The sequence below is a fragment of the Pseudophryne corroboree genome, chromosome 6 (assembly GCF_028390025.1).
Source record: "Pseudophryne corroboree isolate aPseCor3 chromosome 6, aPseCor3.hap2, whole genome shotgun sequence".
Lineage (NCBI taxonomy): Eukaryota > Metazoa > Chordata > Amphibia > Anura > Myobatrachidae > Pseudophryne > Pseudophryne corroboree.
Window position 1 is genome coordinate 128,445,705 of NC_086449.1, and position 8,163 is coordinate 128,453,867.

The 8,163-nt window shown below is 41.9% G+C and overlaps 1 long non-coding RNA gene across 2 annotated transcripts in view; it reads left to right on the forward strand.

Moving 5' to 3' along the window:
• Positions 1 to 7,326, forward strand: part of LOC134935035 (uncharacterized) — a 110,408-nt gene extending 103,082 nt beyond the window's left edge. For both annotated transcript variants that reach the window (XR_010179854.1, XR_010179853.1), the window contains exons 2-3: positions 5,765 to 5,836; positions 5,911 to 7,326. This is a non-coding gene — a long non-coding RNA (uncharacterized LOC134935035). The remainder of the gene's footprint in view (positions 1 to 5,764; positions 5,837 to 5,910) is intronic.
• The last annotated feature ends 837 nt before the right edge of the window (positions 7,327 to 8,163 follow it).

Here is an 8,163-nt window from a genome sequence, read left to right on the forward strand (position 1 = left end):
AAATCTAAAACAGAGTAATGGCTACAGAGAATGTACATACGTGAGAATGTTCGCAAGCGCAACCCGGCCGGTCCTCCGCTTGTCAGGTAGAAAGCGTTCAGAGTCTTCTGACCGGCCAGGCAACAATGGGCTTTTTATACACAACTTACATACATAATACAGTGGTCACTGTAATCTCATTGTCCATTGGACACTGAGATGTGTCTTTTAATTACAGGAGAGGTCATAGGTTGATTTGAAAAGATGGGCGATGTCTTTCCCAAACTGCTCTGGTGGGTGGTATCCACTGGATTCCCGCCGCATACATAATATACAGTAAATACAGTTAATATCTATATTCTACTTTTGCACATAACTATACGCTGGAACATGCGATCTTTCAACCTTTATCTGACCCTTCCTATCATGCAAAGGCGAATCCCTTAGTCCTGGAACTGTTTAAACTGTTGATACTCGCTGATGTGGTGTAGGGGAACTATGTGTACAAAATACACTATTTGGGTTAAATATGTAATGTTCTAAAAACCCTCTACGCACTCACAAACTCCGCCGTAAATACCCATACCACGCGCATGATCGCAGGAGCGGTCCTACGCAAATTGCGGATATGTGCATGCACGGCGGACTGAGTGCACGAGCAGCGGGCATGTGCATGGGGTTAGTACAGGGTATATGCATTACAATATTTTTCAACTTTGACATTGATGACACAGAGGAAGAGAAATGGACTACTGTACCATACTGCTATATATATACTGGTGATCAGCAAAATTCTGCACTGTCCTCCTACTTTATACTGTGCACAACTAAAATTCAGCACAGGTATGGATAGATAGTATACTTGACGACACAGAGGTAGAGCAATGGACTACTGTACCGTACTGCTATATATATATACTGGTGGTCAGCAAAATACTGCACTGTCCTCCTACTATATACTGCGCACAACTAAAATGCAGCACCGGTATGGATGGATAGTATACTTGACGACACAGAGGTAGAGCAGTGTACAACTGTACCGTACTGCTATATATATACTGGTGGTCAGCAAAGTTCTGTACTGTCCTCCTACTATATGCTGCGCACAACTACAATGCAGCACCGGTATGGATGGATAGTATACTTGACACAGAGGTAGAGCAAAGGACTACTGTACCGTACTGCTATGTATATACTGGTGGTCAGCAAAATTATGCACTGTCCTACTATATACTGCGCACAACTAAAATGCAGCACAGGTATGGATGGATAGTATACTTGACGACACAGAAGTAGAGCAATGGACTACTATACCATACTGCTATATATATACTGGTGGTCAGCAAATTTCTGCACTGTCCTCCTACTATATACTGCGCACAACTAAAATGCAGCACAGGTATGGATGGATAGTATACTTGACGACACAGAGGTAGAGCAGTATACAACTGTACCGTACTGCTATATATATACTGGTGGTCAGCAAAATTCTGCACTGTCCTCCTAATATATACTGTGCACAACTACAATGCAGCACAGGTATGGATGGATAGTATACTTGACGACACAGTGGTAGAGCAATGGACTACTGTACCATACTGCTATATATATATTGGTGGTCAGCAAAATTCTGCACTGTCCTCCTACTTTATACTGCACACAACTTAAATGCAGCACAGGTATGGATGGATAGTATACTTGACGACACAGAGGTAGAACAGTGGACAACTGTTCCGTACTGCTATATATATACTGGTGGTCAGCAAAATTCTGCACTGTCCTCCTAATATATACTGTGCACAACTACAATGCAGCACAGGTATGGATGGATAGTATACTTGACGACACAGTGGTAGAGCAATGGACTACTGTACCGTACTGCTATATATATATACTGGTGGTCATCAAAATTCTGCATTGTCCTCCTACTATATACTGCGCACAAATAAAATGCAGTACAGGTATGGATGGATAGTATACTTGACGAAACAGAGGAAGAGCAATGTACTACTGTACCATACTGCTATATATATACTGGTGGTCAGCAACATTCTGCACTGTCCTCCTACTATATACTGCACACAAATAAAATGCAGCACAGGTATGGATGGACAGTATACTTGACGACACAGAGGTAGAGCAGTGGACAACTGTACCGTACTACTATATATATACTGGGGGTTAGCTAAAATCTGAACTGTCCTCCTATTATATACTACGCACAACTAAAATGCAGCACCGGTATGGATGGATAGTATACTTGACGACACAGAGGTAGAGCAATGGGCTACTGTACCATACTGCTATATATATATTGGTGGTCAGCAAAATTCTGCACTGTCCTCCTACTTTATACTGCACACAACTTAAATGCAGCACAGGTATGGATGGATAGTATACTTGACGACACAGAGGTAGAACAGTGGACAACTGTTCCGTACTGCTATATATATACTGGTGGTCAGCAAAATTCTGCACTGCCCTCCTACTATATACTGCACACAAATAAAATGCAGCACAGGTATGGATGGATAGTATACTTGACGACACAGAGGTAGAACAGTGGACAACTGTACCGTACTGCTATATATATACTGGTGGTCAGCAAAATTCTGTACTGTCCTCCTACTATATGCTGCGCACAACTACAATGCAGCACAGGTATGGATGGATAGTATACTTGATGACACAGAGGTAGAGCAAAGGACTACTGTACCGTACTGCTATGTATATACTGGTGGTCAGCAAAATTATGCACTGTCCTACTATATACTGCGCACAACTAAAATGCAGCACAGGTATGGATGGATAGTATACTTGACGACACAGAGGTAGAGCAATGGACTACTGTACCGTACTGCTATATATATATACTGGTGGTCAGCAAAATTCTGCACTGTCCTCCTACTTTATACTGCGCACAACTAAAATGCAGCACAGGTATGGATGGATAGTATACTTGACGACACAGAGGTAGAGCAATGGACTACTATACCATACTGCTATATATATACTGGTGGTCAGCAAATTTCTGCACTGTCCTCCTACTATATACTGCGCACAACTAAAATGCAGCACAGGTATGGATGGATAGTATACTTGACGACACAGAGGTAGAGCAGTATACAACTGTACCGTACTGCTATATATATACTGGTGGTCAGCAAAATTCTGCACTGTCCTCCTAATATATACTGTGCACAACTACAATGCAGCACAGGTATGGATGGATAGTATACTTGACGACACAGTGGTAGAGCAATGGACTACTGTACCGTACTGCTATATATATATACTGGTGGTCATCAAAATTCTGCATTGTCCTCAAACTATATACTGCGCACAACTAAAATGCAGTACAGGTATGGATGGATAGTATACTTGACGACACAGAGGTAGAGCAATGGACTACTGTACCATACTTCTATATATATATATACTGGTGTTCAGCAAAATTCTGCACGGTCCTCCTACTATATACTGCGCACAACTAAAATGCAGCACAGGTATGGATGGACAGTATACTTGACGACACAGAGGCAGAGCAGTGGACAACTGTACCGTACTACTATATATATACTGGGGGTCAGCAAAATTCTGCACTGTCCTCCTACTATATACTACGCACAACTAAAATGCAGCACCGGTATGGATGGATAGTATACTTGACGACACAGAGGTAGAGCAATGGGCTACTGTACCATACTGCTATATATATACTGGTGGTCAGCAAATTTCTGCACTGTCCTCCTACTTTATACTGCACACAACTAAAATGCAGCACAGGTATGGATGGATAGTATACTTGACGACACAGAGGTAGAACAGTGGACAACTGTACCGTACTGCTATATATATATATACTGGTGGTCAGCAAAATTCTGCACTGTCCTCCTACTATATACTGCACACAACTACAATGCAGCACAGGTATGGATGGATAGTATACTTGATGACTCAGAGGTAGAGCAATGGACTACTGTACCGTACTGCTATATATATACTGGTGGTCAGCCAATTTCTGCACTGTCCTCCTACTATATATTGCGCACAACTAAAATGCGGCACAGGTATGGATGGATAGTATACTTGACGACACAGAGGTAGAGCAGTGGACTACTGTACCGTACTGCTATATATATACTGGTGGTTAGCAAAATTCTGCACTGTCCTCCTACTATATACTGTGCACAACTACAATGCAGCACAGATATGGACGGATAGTATACTTGACGACACAGAGGTAGAGCAATGGACTACTGTACCGTACTGCTATATATACTGGTGGTCAGCAAAATTCTGCACTGTCCTCCTACTTTATACTGCGCACAACAAAAATGCAGCACAGGTATGGATGGATAGTATACTTGACAACACAGAGGTAGAGCAATGGACTACTGTACCATACTGCTATATATATACTGGTGGTCAGCAAAATTCTGCACTGCCCTCCTACTATATACTGCGCACAACTAAAATGCAGCACAGGTATGGATGGATAGTATACTTGATGACACAGAGGTAGAGCAATGGACTACTGTACCGTACTGCTATATATATATATATATATATATATATATATATATATATATATACTGGTGGTCAGCAAAATTATGCCCTGTCGTCCTACTATATACTACGCACAACTAAAATGCAGCACAGGTATGGATGGATAGTATACTTGACGACACAGAGGTAGAGCAATGGGCTACTGTACCGTACTGCTATATATATTCTGGTGGTCAGCAATATTCTGCACTGTCCTCCTACTATATACTGCGCACAACTAAAATGCAGCACAGATATGGATGGATAGTATACTTGATGACACAGAGGTAGAGCAATGGACTACTGTACCGTACTGCTATATATATATATATATATATATACTGGTGGTCAGCAAAGTTCTGCACTGTCCTCCTACTATATACTACAATGCAGCACAGATATGGAGCGTTTTTCAGGCAGAGAACGTAGATATTTGCAGCACACTGAGCACAGATATTTGCAGCACACTGAGCACAGATATTTGCAGCACACTGAGTACAGATATTTGCAGCACACTGAACACAGAAACTGAGAGAACGCAGCCACGTCCTCTCGCTATCATCTCCTAAGCACGAGTGAAAATGGCGGCGATGCGCGGTTCCTTATATAGAATACGAATCTCACGAGAATACGACAGCGGGATGATGACTTTTGGGCGTGCTCGGGTCAACCGAGCAAGGCGGGAAGATCCGAGGCTGCCTCGGAACCGTTTAAAGTGGGTGAAGTACGGGGGAGTTCGGATCCCGAGGAACCGAACTCGCTCATCTCTAATTGGTACATTGTTTTTTTTTTAATGCTTTTGCAAGCCTTTATATGGTGCCACATGTGTTTTTTGGTTAAAAAAGCATATTGTACAATTTGGCCAAACATGAAGTCAGTGTCTTACAGTTCAATACAATAGAGAATAAGTACAGGGAATATAAACATAGAAGCTTCATTTAGCAGCACATTATAAATTTTATGCTTGGATTACAGGCTAAGGATTTTGTGTTATCAAAGGGATTCTTGTCATGAAGATACGTACAGAAAGAGGATTAAAAGTGCATGAGGGAAGGGAGAGCTTACATAGTTTGTAGTTGTGTTTAAATGTATGCCCTGTGTTTGTGAAAATGTTTTGCTTAGTGTTTTGTAAAATGTACGATATGGCAAACATCAGTTTAGGAGTAATGTGTTGCCACATTTGTATGTAGTGGTTTTTGTAGGTTAAAATTTTAAAGTGCATCCTATCCTTTTGCAGTGTCTAAAAAGTCACAAAGACCTTCTGGCCCTGCCTCCACTCTGACTGAAGCAGAGGATGCTGCTGATGCTGGTAAGTACATTAACCTTGGGTGTGTTTTAACCTGAGTGTTGAACCAAAAATAACTCAAACACTTTGTTTCAAAGGACCGTCCACACACGAATTGCCCCTGCGGAAGCGCAGTCTGGGTGTGTCTTCCAGAGCACCACAAGAGCCTCCACCACGACGACGCATATCCCAGGTCTCAGCCATGCCCCCACAGCAACTGCTGGACAATCCTCCACCCATGTCACCGCATTCCCCTCAGCTGCCTGGTGATTTGATTTGCACATTCATACAACACATATATTTACACACACACTTTACACTACTGAAAACAGTGCTAAATATGCTGTACTATTGTTGGCCTACTTAAGATGCCATGTTGCCCTTAACAACCAATCACAGTAAACTTGACAATTATGTTGCACCTTCAAGAATGGAACACATGAAATGTGAATAAATGAGATGTCTTAAAGTATATCCCACATTTAGGGGAAATGCAAGCTTACTTCAAATTCTGCAATGTTTTCAAACTGATTTATGAAGCAAATTAGTGCATAACTTAAGTGGAAAACAGTTCCTCGCAAACTAAATGGACACTATTGCCTCAAAACACTTAGGACAACAAATGTGAGGTGCATATGTGTAAAAACGAAGAGACAATATATGTGACCAATATAGGCTTAGCAACACACACTAAAAAAAAAAAAAATATTAGCACTAATAAAACAAAACGCTCTGGCAAAAAAAAAAAATATATATACTTACACACAACTGCTTTCTATTTTCAGCAGACACAAATCTTCAGGCAAGTCAGCCAGGGCAACTGCAGGAAACATATACCCGCCTCAATCTCACTGCTATACCACTGCCAGACCCAACAACCACTCAGTTTGCAACTCCGCCCCCTCACCAGACACCTGAGCAGGACAGAAGCCCTACCACACCTGTAGCACAGTCACAAGACCAGGCATTTTGGGACAGCTGGTCCACCCAGTAAGCCAATAATTTAGATTTTTTTGCGTAAGCAAACACAATATATTTCCAGTCTTGCCCATCACGTCCCACGCCTCTGCAGAAGCAACAGCAGACAAACTAATGAGCTCACCCAAATGGCAAACACATTAGAATTAATAAGGGCAGACAATAATCGCATGATCGATACATTCCAAAGAGTCATGGATGACAATCAAAGGCTCCATCAAATCTACTTGCAGATATTGACTGCAACCCAAACCACACAAGACACCATGGTCAGAATCATGGAGAGCCACACGTCTGCAACTAGAGACTTAAATTTGACTCTGACTACACTTATACCCCTTTTCCACTAGCTTTTTAAACATGGGTAAATGCGCGGGGGCGCGCATTTACCCGTGTTTTTTTCCTAGTGGAAAAGGGTCCCCCTGCAAATTCCCGGATCAAGTGATCCGGGAATCCTACCCGGGTAGCTAGCCGGGTTGAACCCGTGTTCAACCCAGCTAGCTGTCTAGTGTGAACGGGAGCCGTGTCGTTCAGTGTATAAGGAGGGCGGCGCTGGGAGATCATGTGATCTCCCAGCGCCGCCCCTGCCGCGTCACTAGCAGCATCACCAACCCGGCAATATGCCGGGTTGGTGAGCGCTGTCTGAAAGGGGGCTGTAGCACAGGTCGTAGCCGTGTCAGGTGAAACGGCTGCGACCCGTGCAACACAGTGGAAAAGGGGTATTACCCAGCATCTCACTCATCAAGGTGAGCACACAAGTTCCATTTCCTCTACCACAACCCTCTTGGTGACACCTGTAATGTCCCCTCCCAGACATTCTGCCAGAAGTCGTCCAGACACCAGCGGTAAAGGCCCATCCACCTCAAGAGGCCGACCTGCAAAATAAATTATCCTAATCATGTTTTCTAATTTTTCTAAAAAAAATGTTATGTTAGCTGAATTTTTGATTTTTCAGTCACAAGTGTGAGAAGTGGTTTTTGTTTGGTAACTAAGTTTTTTTGTAAAACTAATGTACAAGTAAAAACAAGGTACAACATGATACAGTTGTTTTGGTATTGTTAACAATTTACCTAGAGTTGGTTAATGAAATCATATGCATGCTCACAATCAAGTTACATATCTTATTCATGCAGCAGAGGTTAAGTATTTATATTTTTAAAAAAGACATTTACATAACATCATTCTATTAGGTAACGTTATTTTAGGATTATGTTTATGGAAGAGGTTACATTAAGAAACACAAAACAGCACTACATAAATGCTGTGCAAATATAATGTTTACAATAACAGGACAGAATTTTTTAGAAAATTTATAACAATACAAACACCAAAACAAAGTGTACTGTGGAGCAAAACATAACAGGTATCCTACA